At 45.3% G+C, this 16,129-nt stretch overlaps 1 long non-coding RNA gene across 2 annotated transcripts; it reads right to left on the bottom strand.

The window, feature by feature from the left end:
• Positions 1–13,703: 13,703 nt before the first annotated feature.
• On the bottom strand, positions 13,704–15,802 carry LOC124683292. Of its 2 annotated transcripts, none has more exons than XR_006996616.1 (3): positions 15,725–15,802; positions 14,429–14,625; positions 13,704–13,726 (listed from the first exon to the last, which is right to left on the bottom strand). It is a non-coding gene; the product is annotated as an uncharacterized LOC124683292 (long non-coding RNA). The 2 variants fall into 2 exon arrangements; XR_006996617.1 differs by lacking the exon at positions 15,725–15,802 and adding an exon at positions 14,993–15,060.
• Between the last annotated feature and the right edge of the window lie 327 nt (positions 15,803–16,129).

The raw sequence follows: 16,129 nt of genomic DNA, 5'->3' as shown, positions 1-16,129 counted from the left end.
CCTTGTTTATTTTGGTTACCACGTAACGTTTGATATATATTAGTTCGGGGTTGGACATCTTAATTAGACTTACACTACGGGAACCAGTCAAGGTGCCGACGGCAAAATATCGGGGCCGTCGGCACAGGACTCGTTCTGGCCAGGCCAGCAGGTCAGCCGTCGGCACAGGTAAACCGTCGGCACATGAAGGTCTGTGCCGACGGCAACCGTCGGCACAGTTTCGACCGTCGGCATAGCCTCTCCGCCGTGACGGCGAGCTAACAGCGTCAGGCCTGTGCCGACGGCTTTGCCGTCGGCATATATTTCAGCCCTGTGCCGACGGCTTCGCCGTCGGCATAGCTATTTTCCATTTTACGATATTAATCTTAAAAAAATCATAACTAAATCATTATAATTCAGAAAAATACAAATAATATATCAAAATTTTCAGAAAAATAAGTTCTATCTTGGAAAAATATCAAACTTGAAATATTTAAAATGAAAAAGATCTTCATGCCCACCGTTTGAATATAGTTTGAAACGGGCTTAAAATATTCGCAAACGATCCAAACAATGTGAAACCTTCGCGTGGTGTCATATTATGTGTCATAGTTGCAAGGAAAAATATTAAAGTTGGAAAATTGCGAACATCACAAAAATCCTTCACAAAATGAGCTATCATGTTCGAGGTTTCATGACATTTAGGTCAAATGACCATGTTATGGATATAATCGCGGCATAGTTTGTGATAATGTGCCCATATTGTGCACACATGTGCATCTTGGGATGTCTTACCATATTGCAGGAGGAATTTTTCCATTTTATCGCACGAAAAAACCATTTTCCATTTTTGAGGTGCCGAAAACGGGGTGTTTTGTGAAGCAACCACCAAATTAAAGATTGATATTGGTACCAACACATTTTTAAAAAATACTAGACCAACTAAGATGCAAAATTTCTCAACCGGTGTATCTGAAACCTTTCTGTCCACCCCTCATGAAAAAGACAAATTCCTGCCGAATCGGCAGGAGGCCGACCAGATTTGAACTACAGGTACATGATATATTGCTCAAGATTTTTTGTAAAAATCATTTTTAGATTCACAACATGCTATTTCATCAGAGATCCAGTGCAAGTTTGGCGAGCCTCAGGCCCGGGCAAAGGATCTTCTTGCCCGCCGTTTTGAATATAGTTTGAAACGGGCATAAAAAATTCGAAAACGATCCAAACAATGTGAAACATTCGCGTGGTGTCATATTATGTGTCATAGTTGCAAGGAAAAATATTAAAGTTGGAAAATTACGAAAATCACAAAAAATCCTTCACAAAATGAGCTATCATGTTCGAGGTTTCATGACATTTAGGTCAAACGACCATGTTATGGATAGAATCGCGGCATAGTTTGTGATAATGTGCCCATATTGTGCACACATGTGCATCTTGGGATGTCTTACCATATTGCAGGAGGAAGTTTTCCATTTTATCGCACGAAAAAACCATTTTCCATTTTTGAGGTGCCGAAAACGGGGTGTTTTATGAAGCAACCACCAAATTAAAGATTGACATTGGTACCAACACATTTTTAAAAAATACTAGACCAACTAAGATGCAAAATTTCTCAACCGGTGTATCTGAAACCTTTCTGTCCACCCCTCATGAAAAAGACAAATTCCTGCCGAATCGGCAGGAGGCCGACCAGATTTGAACTACAGGTACATGATATATTGCTTAAGATTTTTTGTAAAAATCATTTTTAGATTCACAACATGCTATTTCATCAGAGATCCAGTGCAAGTTTGGCGAGCCTCAGGCCCGGGCAAAGGATCTTCTTGCCCGCCGTTTTGAATATAGTTTGAAACGGGCATAAAAAAATCGAAAATGATCCAAACGATGTGAAACCTTCGCGTGGTGTCATATTATGTGTCATAGTTGCAAGGAAAAATATTAAAGTTGGAAAATTGCGAACATCACAAAAAATCCTTCACAAAATGAGCTATCATGTTCGAGGTTTCATGACATTTAGGTCAAACGACCATGTTATGGATAGAATCGCGGCATATTTTGTGATAATGTGCCCATATTGTTCACACATGTGCATCTTGGGATGTCTTACGATATTGCAGGAGGAAGTTTTCCATTTCATCGCACGAAAAAACCATTTTCCATTTTTGAGGTGCCGAAAACGGGGTGTTTTGTGAAGCAACCACCAAATTAAAGTTTCACATTGGTACCAACATATTTTTTTAAATTACTAGACCACCTAAGATGAAAAATTTCCCCACCGGTGTATCTGGAACTTTTACGTCCATCCCTCATGAAAAAGACAAATTCCTGCCGAATCGGTAGGAGGCTGGCCAGATTTGAAATACTGGTACATGATCTAATGCTCAAGATTTTTTGGAAAAAATATTTTTAGATTCAAAATATGATATAGATGTCATATTTGGATTCCTCTCATTTTTCTAATCGATTTAGACATATTATTTGTCAAATTTTGATTTACAGATTTAAAGATATTAATTATTCCATATTAAATAAAAAAGAAAAAAATAAATCATTTTATTGTCCATTTGAATTCAAGATTAATATACTTATTCTTGTAGTTTATGTAGGTAATTGTTTGGAATTCAAAAAATAATGATGTGCAACATCAAGTAATAAGGGTTAATAGTATTGATATGGTATTATTGTCAATGAGGTGTCATTTCTTTCATGGAATCTAGTCTAAATGGAACCAAGAAGTTAAGCGTGCTAGGGGTGGAGTAGTGTGAGGATGGGTGACTGACCGGGAAGTTTGATCATGATTGGAATTTGACCTAATATTAAGTGTAGTTAGTGTTAGAGTGGTGCATGTGAGAGATTAAAAAAATTGGGATAAAAAAATATGAAAAAAAAATTTGAAAAAATTTTAAACTTTTTTTTTTTGAAAAAATTCGAGCCAGAATTACCAAACGGCGTTATTTCTATGCCGACGGCTTTGCCGTCGGCACAGGATGCTGTGCCGACGACAACTTTGACTGTGCCGAGGCGTTATTGTGCCGACGGCAAGGTGCCGACGGCTGCCGTCGGCACAAGCCTGTGCCGAAGGCAAAGCAAGTTGTGCCGACGGCCGCCGGCCGTCGGCACCTTGACTGGTTCCCGTAGTGTTAAGCATATAATACTTAGATCCTCGAATCGGGCGGTGGCGACGTTCTTGTGTCGTGCTTTTCTTGAAGACACCACCTTGAAGCTCATTGCGTGCGGCTCTCCGTTGGTGGTGCGGCGGAGGTGCGGTATCTTCAGATGGAGTTGGCTCTTCGGCAAGGCTTGCAGCGTTCCCTGTTCCCTCTGTCGAGTTACCCAGGTGCTGCTTGTTGGTTTGTGAACGGCGGGGGTCGATGCATGGCGGTGGTCGGCCGCTGGTAGCGCTGCCTGCGACGGGAAATTCTGTTGACGGCGTGCGTGTTCGTTGGCTCACTCTAGGGTGAGCTCCGTCCTGTGTTATCACCAGATTTTGGCCAAATCAGGAGGTGGGCCGCGATCAGGATGGGCTTGGAAGATTGCACGTTGAAGATCTCTGAAGAGGCCTTGCTCGGTGAAATTGGGCCAGATTGCCCATGTATCTTTAATTACAATAGTTTGTATCTAGATTAAAAGTTAGAGTTTATCTCGTGCACGGTTTAGTGCACGCCCACATTAGAAAGTCCGCTGGACTATAAATATGTACCTAGGGTTTATGGAATAAACAACAACCAACGTTCAACCACAAACAAATCTCGGCGCATCGCCAACTCCTTCGTCTCGAGGGTTTCTACCGGTAAGCATCATGCTGCCTAGATCGCATCTTGCGATCTAGGCAGCACAAGCCTGCCTACGTTGTTCATGCGTTGCTCGTACTGAAGCCTTTTTGATGGCGAGCAACGTAGTTATCTTAGACATGTTAGGGTTAGCATTGTTCTTCATATTACATGCTTTCGTAATGCAACCCTCGCATGTCTAGCCGCCCTTACACCTATGTTAGGTGTAGGGGCGGCACCCCGCTTGATCATAGTTTAGTAGATCTGGTCCGTTACGATTGCATCCTTGTTCTACAAGAATTAGTTTAATATCTGCAATAGTTAGGCCTTACAAGGGGTCGGAGGATCCAGCGGCGTGTAGGGTGGCGTTTGCTAGTCCTAGAACGGATGTTCCGGGGATCAACCTCGTGTTGGTTTTTAGGCCCTGTCTAGGATCCGCTTACGGTCACCGTGCGCGAGCGCGAGGCCCAATCCTGAGTAGGATGATCCGATTATGTGGTGAAAACCCTAAATCGTCGTAGATCTCATTAGCTTTACCTTGATCAAGCAGGACCACCATATATTCGGACACCTCGTCTGAATCATGGGTGGATCGGCTCTTTGAGCCGATCCACGGGATAACTCCGAGAGCCGATCGAGGCTCGTATTTAACGTTTACGTGTGTCCCCTGCAGGAAACTAAGCGAGGCATCATCCACACCTTCCTGACCAGGTATAGGTCAGGTGGCACGCCCTTGTGATAAACATCGGCGCGTGCGACCAGGAGGCTTTGCGGGCCGTCGCTCTGAGGGACTGGGGCCAGCCGCAGCCCTAGTTGTTCCCTGCTCTACGGTGTTGCCCGTCTCTGCCCGCCAGGGGGTTTCTGACGTCAACACATTATGGCACGCCCGGTGGGACGGTCGACGACATCCACGACATCGCCATCTACATCCGAGATGGCGGAAGACACTCCGGTCACGTACGAGGACCTGCCTGATGAGCTCAAGAAGAAGCATGACGAAATCAAGGCGGTCCTCGAAGCCGAACTCATCGGCTCTTTCCACCGAACCCGCTCCCATGGCGTCAGATGGAAGGGTTTCACACCTGAAGGCGCACTCGATGGAGTGGACCTGTCCGCCCCGTCAGAAGAACGCACCAGGTCGCTGAAGTACGAGGATCTGCCCGAGGAGCTCAAAAGGAAACATGACGAGATCAAGGCAGCCCTCGAAGCCGAACTCATCGGCTCCTCCGAGAAGACCCGGCCGCACGATATCAAGCTCGATAGAGACTCAAGTCCGCCGCATGGCGTCAACATGGTGGATCTCAGCCACTCCATAGGCCAGCCAAAGTTCTCCTTTGGTGTCAACATGGCAGGGCTTGCAAGCCGCCATGGTAAAAAAAAAAAACGAAGCAAAAAGCAGCCACTCCCGTGGCAGAGACGAGGAGGAAGCCGTTCCGCGCGACCGGCTCCAACACAATGTATGTGCAATAGGGACGTCGGCTGATTCGCTGGGAAAGATCCATTGCGCTCTTAACAAAGCCGACGTTCACATCATAGGAGCTTGGTCGATCATAGAGCCGATTTCAGCAGTTACCTGGCAGAATCGGCTCGGGGGGGCACCGAAGTATATGAGCATGCGCGACATTGTTGAACATGTGTGGAGAAATATTGGGGGCTGATAGGGAAATCGGCTGGTAAAAAAATATTGGGGGTTGAACATGTGTGGAGAAATATTGGGGGCTGATAGGGAAATCGGCTGGTAAAAAAAAAACTACAGAAATCGAGACATGCATCAGTGTACACGGTGATCAACCTTGAGTTTTACATGCATCAGTTCACACAAGGAAGCCCTACTGAAGAAAAGCCTCAAGGGCGCAAAGAGCATCGGCACGGATTCGATCCACCTCGGCGATCTCGGCCTCGTCATCCTCGTCCCTCCCCATCACCAGCTCGCTGCTCAGAGCACGAATTTCAGCCAGGTCGGTCTTCAGATCAGCCGTAAGACCTTGTGCTTCCTCTTGGGAGCGAGCAATAAGGGCTTTCTCATCCTGGATAAGTTGTTTGGTCTCCCTGGTCCTCTTTTCAAGGTCTTCCAGCTCTTTACACAAGGTTTCAAGCCTGGCACTGCGGGCGGAAGTGTCGGTCTTGGCGTCTAAAGCGGCTTTCTTCTCATTGAGCCGTTGACATTTGCCCGCAATATCGGCTCTCAACGGGAGTTGGGCGCGGCGAAGAGCGATCCTTTGACGAGCCGACTGCACCCTTGACCTGAAAACTGGCAAAGACACGGCCTGCCAGAGCTTAACTTGCAGCGTTACTGGGAGACGGGGCTGGATGTCCTCGAGAATGCTTTTGATTGCCTCCGGATTCTCGACCAGCGTATCAACCGAGGAGGAAAGCAAGTCTTTGAGGCGCTGGAGGGGACCGTCGATTGCGCTAGGATCTGGCTCCTCACCTGTTTTAGAAACGACCGGTTCGATGGAGTTGGGGTCGAACGTCAACAAGCTTGAAGGATCACACCCCTACAGACGAACAAGAGCGGCATGAGCATACGACAAAGGAAAAAGGGCCGGCTTGAGAAAGAAGGAGGAAGCGTACCTCTCCCAAGGAAGGAGGAACAGCCGGCGCAGTAGCAATCGGCTTTTCTGCGGACTCGGATGGGTCAGCCACTTGGGCAGCCGCTATCGTCGAGGTAGCTAGATCCAGGGTAGCGGACGGCATCGGTACCTCCTCAACGTCTTCGCTAGAAGTTTCTGCGGCCTGCAAGAGGAAGTGATTAGCCGATCCGAATGACAACGGGATAGCATGGAAGTGTGACCAAGAAGATAATTACATTTGAGACCTCCTGGCTTGATGAAGAGGCTCGTGGGTTCTTACGAGCCCTTTTGACACAGCGGTGCTTCGTGCGTAACCCCGATCTGGTCGGGGCCTGGGGGGCAGGGGGTTCAGTGATCGACCTTTTCTTGGAGGCCGGCGCTGGCGAAGCCGTCTGGCTCTGGGTAGTGGACCTCTCGGAATCACCCGAGCTCGAGTCCCCCTGGCTGGTTTCTTCGGCCCCGCTGGAGGATCCTTCAGTGGGGGCCTGCAGGAAAGGATACAAGCGTGTTATAAACAAATTTTTTGAAAAAAGCGGACAAGCGCCTACAGGGTCTGAACTAACTTACACGCAAGCTTTCTTGGGCCGGAGCTTTACGCTTCAGGGTTTTCCTGGCCGCCACCTTCCTCACCGCCGTCCTCGCCTGAGTCGAGGCTCGGGGGGCAACTGGCCCTGAAGATGCTTTACCCTTGGGAGCCGATTTCGGTGAAATCGGTTGACTCTGCATTATGACTTTCTTCAGGGGTGGCGAGCTCTGGCAGAAGAGAACCACTGGTGCCGGAGGAAGAAATACGAAAGGGGAACCGTCGGCTTGAGTGGGAGTCGGACCATCTTGTTGCTGCTAGGAGAAAGAGTCAGTTCACAGACAATCACCATAAGGCAGTTACAAGAAATGCTTAAGTGACGGTACCTGGTCTGCAGGGGGATCATACTCGGCGTCAAGCTCTTTCAGCAGCGGCCCTAGGGCCCTCCTGAAGACGTGGGTCTTCCACATAGACCACCAAGTTTCAAAACCATCGGTAGTGAAGGAGAAACGGAGGTTATGGGGAATTGGGATGGCCAAAGCGTCAAAGAAGGTATAGCACCTTTGGGCAGTGAGGATGTCAGGCAGTTCAGCTCTACTTGCTGTCAGGTGGTGTAAGAAGAAGTGTGGAGGCACCTGTCCGAGACCAAGCTGTCGAGCTGCTACTACTGGTTGATAACACTCATAACCGGGCTTGATGATCCGGTTCGAGGTACTCATGCCAACAGGGAGGAAGCAAGGACGAATCATGAGGGAGTACAAGTGTCGTGTGTCTGGCGTCATCGGCAAAGTCATCCAATCGGAAAGAGACCGGGTTTTCAAAATTTGCCGATTCGGTGTAAGGGTGGAACAGGGGTTGTCCAAACCTTGGAAGAAAATCTTAAACCACCCTGCTGCTTCCTTGGGGATCAGCCTGCTGCCCGGGAGACCATACAGGGCTTGGCCGTAGCTGGTCCATCGAATTTCCTTTCCATTTACATCCGGAAAGGTGCAGTTGGTCAGCGATGGGAAGTCTGGGATTTGGTTTTGGAAGTATAGTTGGGCCCACAACTGAATGAACCACCGGGGGCCGCCGCTTTAACTCGTCTTGCGAGAGAACGAGTTTGACGTGACATCGCTTGAAGGGATCGATAAATCTCTCCAAGAAATAGTTTGCCTAGGCCGAGTTGGGTGCCTTTAGCAAGTTCATAGGCCAGGAAGAGGTAATTCTTGGTGGGAGCAAGTGATGGGCCGCAGAATATGATGTGCTCCAGCCAGAAATTCAGGAAGGCTGTGTGCTCCCTCTCTGTCACAGGGCCTTTTGTTTTCATATAACGATGGAGATAGGCGCCCCAGCTAGTACACTCTTTTTTAGAGGAGAGAGTGAAAGGGACTTTTGGCAGTTTGAATGCAGAAGGGCTGGGGGATGCAATGTCTAGCCCTGTGATCATGGCCACATCCAGCAGGGTCGGGGTCATAGGGCCATGACCAAACATGAAGCAGTTCAGTGCATCAGACCAGAAGTAGCCGATGGTTTTCAGGATATTCTCATTCTTCTCAAGAGGGGATAGCGACAATGACAGGGCATCGGCTATCCCTATGGTTTCCCAAGTGGCATAGTGAGATTTTGATACTCTATTGTACCATGCCACCCAACCTTCAGGAGGATTAGGCCAGGCTCGCAGGCAGTCGGCCCAGGAAGTCAGATCTAGGTTCTGGCTCACAAAGGGGATTCTGTTAGCTTCGCACGAAATTAACAGGGCGGACTCTCAGAAGAACGGGGACCGAGGCACATCGAATTTGCGAGAGAAGGATGTGGCAGAAGAATGTCTGAAACCTAAATTAGTAGCGGAGAGAGGCATTAATTCAGGTGTTTGCCATTAATCCCATGTCAAGTCAGACGGCGAGAAGAGGTTGAGGATTACCTTCAGTCCGGAAACCGTGGTATCGGTATTGGATGATTCCGCCATGAGATGCGTTGAAGAAATTGGGAGCGGCGCGGTCGAGATCTGTGTAGGTGGTTGTGGATTGGAACTGCTCAGGCGGCGATTTGGGGATCTGACTTTGCCTTTTCAGATGGAGATCGCGGGTTACCGTTTGGAAGGGCGGCTAGCTCGACGTTACCCAGTGTTTTTATGAGAGAGACCGATGCGATGCCATCGGTTCTTTTTTGAAGATTGTGTGGCTTTGACTATCGGCAAAACGATTGACTGGAAGCGCTTCTTCATTAACAAAGGAGGGTTTTTAATGAAGAGCCGATTGCTCAAGAAGAGCCGATTGCTTGCATACTACTGATGCCATGTCACTAATCCTCGCTGCCCTCATTGTCGGCATCGTAGCTGTCACCAGCGCTGCTTCTGGAGAACTCCTCCTCACTACAAAAAGGTGAAGAGACAAGATGGTAAAGGATACTGTAACGGTGCTACCACGACATGACCCGACGAAAGAAGAGCATAATGATTTTGGAAATGTCATTTCCAAAACCAGGGGGGCATGTGTTATCACCAGATTTTGGCCAAATCAGGAGGTGGGCCGCGATCAGGATGGGCTTGGAAGATTGCACGTTGAAGATCTCTGAAGCGGCCTTGCTCGGTGAAATTGGGCCAGATTGCCCATGTATCTTTAATTACAATAGTTTGTATCTAGATTAAAAGTTAGAGTTTATCTCGTGCACGGTTTAGTGCACGCCCACATTAGAAAGTCCGCTGGACTATAAATATGTACCTAGGGTTTATGGAATAAACAACAACCAACGTTCAACCACAAACAAATCTCGGCGCATCGCCAACTCCTTCGTCTCGAGGGTTTCTACCGGTAAGCATCATGCTGCCTAGATCGCATCTTGCGATCTAGGCAGCACAAGCTCTGCCTACGTTGTTCATGCGTTGCTCGTACTGAAGCCTTTTTGATGGCGAGCAACGTAGTTATCTTAGACATGTTAGGGTTAGCATTGTTCTTCATATTACATGCTTTCGTAATGCAACCCTCGCATGTCTAGCCGCCCTTACACCTATCTTAGGTGTAGGGGCGGCACCCCGCTTGATCATAGTTTAGTAGATCTGGTCCGTTACGATTGCATCCTTGTTCTACAAGGATTAGTTTAATATCTGCAATAGTTAGGCCTTACAAGGGGTCGGAGGATCCAGCGGCGTGTAGGGTGGCGTTTGCTAGTCCTAGAACGGATGTTCCGGGGATCAACCTCGTGTTGGTTTTTAGGCCCTGTCTAGGATCGGCTTACGGTCACCGTGCGCGAGCGCGAGGCCCAATCCTGAGTAGGATGATCCGATTATGTGGTGAAAACCCTAAATCGTCGTAGATCTCATTAGCTTTACCTTGATCAAGCAGGACCACCATATATTTGGACACCTCGTCTGAATCATGGGTGGATCGGCTCTTTGAGCCGATCCACGGGATAACCTGAGAGCCGCGTGTGTGCCCTGCAGGAAACTAAGCGAGGCATCATCCACACCTTCCTGACCAGGTATAGGTCAGGTGGCACGCCCTTGTGATAAACATCGGCGCGTGCGACCAGGAGGCTTTGCGGGCCGTCGCTCTGAGGGACTGGGGCCAGCCGCAGCCCTAGTTGTTCCCGGCTCTACGGTGTTGCCCGTCTCTGCCCGCCAGGGGGTTTCTGACGTCAACATCCTGACACTGTTGTTGTCTGGTTTCATCTCCGATTCTGCGTAGTCTTTGTAAGGGTCACGTCTGTTGTTGCGTTTCCGGTTGTAGCCTTGTTGGTAGTTCGTGTGGGTGTGTCTTGTAAGTTAGGTCCAACACCTTGTATCTTGTCACCATTCTTAGCACTAATCGTGTCATGATGTATCTGCATATTTAGCTTTTGTTTGTTATGCATGTAACTTAGATGGTCTAGGGAGTTAGCTAGTCGTTGAAGCTTCAGTGAGGTGCATCGATGAGGCGAGATGTCGGTGCGGCAAGCAAGGCGAGATGCCGATAGCAGAGTCAAGTTGCAGCGCTGTGCGAAGCGGCATGGTCGTGTGAAGTGGCAATGCGTGAGGCTGGAGCCAGTTCGGCTGGACCATGAGTTAGGAGCCGAGAGAATTGGTGAGTGTGTTAGTGCATGCATTAGTTTGCTAGCTGAATGACCAAGTCAGCAGGAGCTGCGCAAGTAGTGGGCGTAACCGTGCATGTAGCTAGTATTCAGTTAGTATGTGTTGTTAGTGCCGAGCGTGGCAGCTGGACTCGGTCTATTTAAGGTTGTAAAGCATGTTTATTAGATAATCTATCTACACTACTTAAAAAGGAGGAACATGTTCCCTATTCTGCCTACATCTCACTACAACCAGTTTTGGTCGTCACCTAAATGGGCCGCACCGAATGGGCCGCACCGAATGGGCCGCACCAGAAATCGCAGAACATATGTAATCTCGCCCAGAATCAATCTCGCCCAGCAGGAATGTGCCCATAATCAATCTCGCCCAGAAGGAATGTGCCCAGAATCAATCTCGCCCGGAATCAATCTCGCACCAGAAATCGTCCAGAATCAATCTCGCCCCATAATCTCGCCCAGAATCAATCTCGCCCAACAGGAATGTGCCCATAATCAATCTCGCCCAGAAGGAATGTGCCCAGAATCAATCTCGCCCGGAATCAATCTCGCCCCATAATTCCCAAAAGGAATGTAATCACGCCCAGTCAAACTCGCCCAGAATCAATTTTGCCCCATAATCAAGATCATTCCATAATCAAGATCGTCCCATAAGGTAATGACGACGTGAATAGCACCCAGGCAGAATATACTTGATGTACAAAAGCAGGACCCGGCCTCGAAATTAGCAACCAATCTTCAACCTTACGAAGTAACCATGGCAGTACAACTTAGCTTCGGACGCGCCTGCTCGAAGAGAATAATGCCACCAAGGCCGTACTCTCGCTTCGCCTGGAATCCTCACTTGTAACTTCTTCTTTCTACACTATAATAATACTGCATCAAAGATTTCATTTGTTAGTTTGACTGATACATGTGTTCTTCTCATTTCTCAGGCATGTTAGTTTCCGATTTGTTGAAGACATGCACACGTACGGTCATGGTTGGGTGACGATCGCGAAAATTGTGACCGCGCGAATTAAAGTGACTCGGATGGGAGATCTTATTTACCACGCCATCCTAGCTGACACAAATGTGAGTCCTCTAATGCATTCTTGGTATCCAGTAGCTACAACTTTCTTCTCGCAATGCTATGTAAATGCTCCTTGCTGCATACATTACCTGCAAATAGTAGAGTAAGGACCACGCCATCTTTCAATTCGTTAGGATGTAAGGAGCAATTCATAATATAAATAAAGCAGTCCAGTAGACATTCTTGAAAATAGGATGCAAATAAGGACCATGAGTAAGGCAGTATAGCAGCGCCCAAGCTTCAGAATAAAATGATTTTAGTCCAGGTTCCCATAATTATGTGATGTCCAGGTTCCCATACAAGTTTAACGGAAATGCATCTATTCTTTCATACCCAGTAGTGCAAAGGTGCCATTTTAACAGGAATGTGTGGTACTTACTGGTATTGCAAAATGTTGGTATCTTTTGCAAAATGGCTATATTATTTCATAAGTGTCTATCTTTTGCAATTTGACAGGGAGACAAGATGGAGGCGATAGCGTATCGGCAGCTAGCAGAACGTTGCAACACTGAGCTTCATGTCGGTGAGGTGTACTATTTCAAAAGGGTGGGGTTCCAGATTTCTGAGGCTCCACCACCATTTGGATTGTTCACACCAACAGATTACTACATTCACATGGACTCTCGTACAGAGATTTGTCCTGCTCACCCTAACATTCGCATCCCTGAACTTCCGACACGGTTCGCCAATTTCGAAGTGACCACGAGAATTAGAAACAAATCGATCGTAGGTAGGTATAATTTTTTATATTTTAACTAATTAAACTACTGATGTTCTTACTATCGTGCATTTGTAGATGTTCAGGGTATTGTCATACATGTCAGCCCTGTCATGTTTCACAATTCAAACAATCGTAGAACCCCTTGCCGAGATGTTTTCCTGATGAATACCAAGTAAGATAAAAAAAAAAGTCTTCGGTTGTTTTATTATTCTTCTAACTCTGGGTTTACTAATGACTTGTACTTTACAAGGGGACAATACCTTGCTCTGCGCATATGGGGCAAGCACGTGTCACGTCACATGACACAGTGGCGGCTTGCCGAACAACATATGTGGACCTTGGCTGCATCAAATCTTCGGTACAGCGTGGCGCAAGGTATATTACAAGCTACGTGTAGTTGTCTTCACTAAATCTTGAGCATACATGTGTATTATAATATTTATTTATTATATATGTATATATGTTGTAGGGGCTTTGAGATCAATAGACGAGTCACATATTGTCTTCAAACCATGCATTGATGGTGATCTGGAGTCATATCGTCTAACCCTTACCCCAAATCTGAAATACATAAGGAGACAGATCAGAGTGTTTGTTCGACTCAGGTTGAAGATGGGTTTCTATACAAACCTACGTCCGACAAGGCTGTGATTCCATGAACAGGGGGCAACTTTTATCCTCAACAGCAAAGACTCATGTATGCCCATGAATTATTATTAGTATTAGAACGGAATACACTGTAATTCTTGGTCACAAACTTTGTTCTCGGTGTAATGGCCATTCAATTATTACGATACAAGTGTTTTCTATTCTATTGTTTGTGGTTAACCAGTTTGTGAGAAACTCCAACTTGAAAAGTACTTAGGATATGCATAAGGTGCATACAGAAAGTAGCAAACAAAGAATGGTGATGGCATAAAATACTCGTATTCGGTAACATAAAATACTCTGTATTCGATAATATAAACATACCTGTGAATGTCAAAAGTTTGCTAGCACGAATCAATCAGACTTGGTGGTCATCAACATCCAGTGCCACTGCATGGAGTTGTCACAACAAAATTAGTAGTTTAGATGTGCACTAAATAAATCAAAAGTACACACCCTGGAACTTGGAACTGTTCAAAAAATATTAATATCCTTCTAGCATCGACAAAAGCATAAGTGGATGTTCCCACAAAAATTATGAAGTTCAATTAAAATTTTAGCATTTGATATTAATCATTTTCAATGACTATAGCATTTGATCATAATTATTTTAAAGTGAGAAGAAATTGTTGTAAATTCCTGAAATGACTATAGCCCAACACTTGCATTTTAAATAAAGCATCTCATTTAATAATTCCCTAAATTTCGTTCATAAAATCATCTCATTAAATATACCCCTAAATTTCGTGGATCAATTCAGTATGCAAATATTCAGTGAATCCAATAGTATCTCGGTCGGCTGAAATTAACTCACCAGCTATGGTAACTAAATCATTTCACGCTATAGAATTAAAACATTGCCCAAAATCTTTTATAGTTTCTCAATAGTATGTCGGCAGACTCAAATTAACTCCCCATCCATCACGCTATAGTAATTAATACATTGCCCAAAATCTTTACCAGTATCTCAATAGTATCTCGGCAGACTGGAATTAACTCCCCATCCATCACGCTATAGTATTTAAAACATTTCCCAATTTCGCGCCAAGCACCCTGTTATGGTAATGGTAATTAGAACATTACCCTTAATACCTGAAAAGTATTGCGAGAAGAAAGCATTCATATAAATAACCTCAAGCATTTTTCAACCTGCTCATTCTCCTCAAACAAACTAGCAAGGGACGTCGAAGGAGGATCATCATCGAAATTCAGGTTCACATAGTTCAGGTATGTAATCACTAGCTGATGCACCATCACCCTCTTCCCCTCTCGAATCAGCCATGTTTTTTCTAGAAATACTTTTGAAGGATTAGAGAATGTAAAGTAAGCCACGAATACAATAGATATTAACTGCCTTATCATTACGAGCACTAGCAAAGATACGCAGATTTTGCAATGGTAAATACATCAGTACATCAACTATGTACAACTACAGCTATCACATATTCGAATATAATTTATGTTAAGAAGTACCAATTGTCGTTAATATTTCCTAGGCCATGAACTGCAAGCAAGTACCTGCTGAATACAAGTGAGGATTCACCGATTTGTATGTCTATCCTTAAATTAGAATTCATGTCTTGTTGGTTTTGTATGTACAATTATATTGCATAGGATTATAACTAAGGTTGACGATGTCAAGAATCCATGCCATACCTGCCGCAGAAATTTGGCAGGCCAAAGCAAGCCTCGACACTCTAAATGCCAGGAAAATTAGTTAAGCCTATAAAACAAAAGGGAAACTATCAGTATGCCTTCAGGCTCTTGTCCGGGGACGTTGCTATTCGGCAAAAACATCATCCAAGAACTAACCTCTAAATTCCAGAGGCACATGAAAAAAATAAAGCAAAGATCATTCAAGAACAACAATGTATCCACGAGAACCCAAACATACAACAGTTCAGTGAGGAAATATTAAATTCAGGAAATGCGATTTTTCTATTTGATGGGTTTTGTTCTGGCTTATAGCTGAGTTAGTCATTTGCAATTATGTATAAGCTATCACACAACAGATCAGATTAGGAAGTACTTCGGACCAATCAAAGATATACAACAAATAAGATGTGAGGAATAAATATAGGGAAACACATGGCTCAATTGAGAATGAGTCACTTCAGACACGCATAAATTCAGGTTTACATGAACAGCTGAATCCAGCACGTGAAGTGAAAATCTGTACAGAGCTATATTCAAGTTTTAAAAGATTATTACTCCAAAATGGCAGTTCTACTTATATATGGAAAATTAATTAACTGAACAGATTCATACTGCTTTTATTTGCATGCTGGACTGTGTGAATGTAAAAAACTGTAGGATTCACCTATATCGCTTATTTGTTACTTTGAAGACACGAATGCATAAAAATTCATACGGCGTCGTCTATCTCACCTATAGGAGGGCGTCTACTCCCTGCAGCTCTTCGACCGCCTCCTTCAAATCAGGTGCCCATTTACTCGAATTAAACTTTTATGCAATCTAGATTTTCACCTCATCAGTGGCTGCAATGTTAAACTCAGGGTACCTTGCAGTCTTGTTGTGCAAACATCTGTTACACTGTTATGTAATGCAGATTAATTAGGGTAAACTGATCTATTTTGCTACAACTTAACTAGGGCTTAACCAGTATGGCTTAAAATTGTGTACTCTATGTTTAATCTGGGTGTCGAGTTTATTATTAGCAGTAAAAGCTTTTACTCATCAGTCGCTATGGTCTGAGAACTTAAAAATGATGCTACTTAATTTCTTCGTGTATGCCTCACCAGAAATAAGGCAATGCGCACAAAAGGCAATGAA

The sequence above is a fragment of the Lolium rigidum genome, chromosome 1 (genome assembly GCF_022539505.1).
Source record: "Lolium rigidum isolate FL_2022 chromosome 1, APGP_CSIRO_Lrig_0.1, whole genome shotgun sequence".
Lineage (NCBI taxonomy): Eukaryota > Viridiplantae > Streptophyta > Magnoliopsida > Poales > Poaceae > Lolium > Lolium rigidum.
Note: the sequence above shows the minus strand (reverse complement) of the source record. Positions and strands in the feature narration are given on the sequence as shown.